The sequence below is a fragment of the Solanum tuberosum genome, unplaced genomic scaffold (genome assembly GCF_000226075.1).
Source record: "Solanum tuberosum cultivar DM 1-3 516 R44 unplaced genomic scaffold, SolTub_3.0 scf00330, whole genome shotgun sequence".
Lineage (NCBI taxonomy): Eukaryota > Viridiplantae > Streptophyta > Magnoliopsida > Solanales > Solanaceae > Solanum > Solanum tuberosum.
In genome coordinates, this window is record NW_006239256.1 from 181113 (window position 1) to 181940 (window position 828).

The window sequence follows — 828 nt, forward strand, 5'->3', positions numbered from 1 at the left end:
TTTCGCGGATTTTTGCGCTAAATATATATATAATTAATAATTATTTATTTAATATATATAGAGACGCCGTCCGTCATTTTTTATTATAAATAATTATAAATTAAACAATAACCATGTTGTCCGTCGTTTTTAATTTACTTTATTTTATTAATTAGTTTTTAAAAAAGCGACGGACGCATCTCTTAGTCCGTCGCTTTTTGGTCAAAATATCTAGTCAAACATTTTTAAAAAGCGACGGCCAGCGTCTCTTAGTCCATCACTTTTTAGTCAAAATTTTGGTCAAATATTTTTTAAAAATCGACGGACAAAGAGATGTTGCCCGTCGCTTTTTTAAAATTAAGTTGAACCAAAAACGGGTTTTCCCCCCATTTTCCCATCTCTATTTCTCTCTCTTCTCTCTTCTCTCCCTTCTCTCTAAAACCAAGTTGGTGCGCCGCTGCCGCCGCCTTCACCCTTCTCTCCTTGAGCATTAGTCCCGTCGGCGCCGCCACCCGTCGTTCTCACTGCCTCTTTTCCTTAGCTTGTTAAGGTTAGGATTTAATTTTAGTTTTTTTCAACTCTAGTAATATTTGATTTGTTATAAATTAGTACATTGTTTTAGTTTGATGAATTGTGTTAGTCAATTGCTAACTTGTATATTTGATTATTGTTAGTTAGGAGAGAATTGGGGATTTTTTATTTTAGGGTTTTCTTCTAAATTGGTTTTTTTTTTTTTAAATATGATTGTGAATTGAGTATTAGAAGTTAGAACGAACAAATAATTAGAAGTTAGAAGTTAGATTAGTTGCATTTTCCAACTTTGAAATTCTTGAATTTAGTATGTTTGAC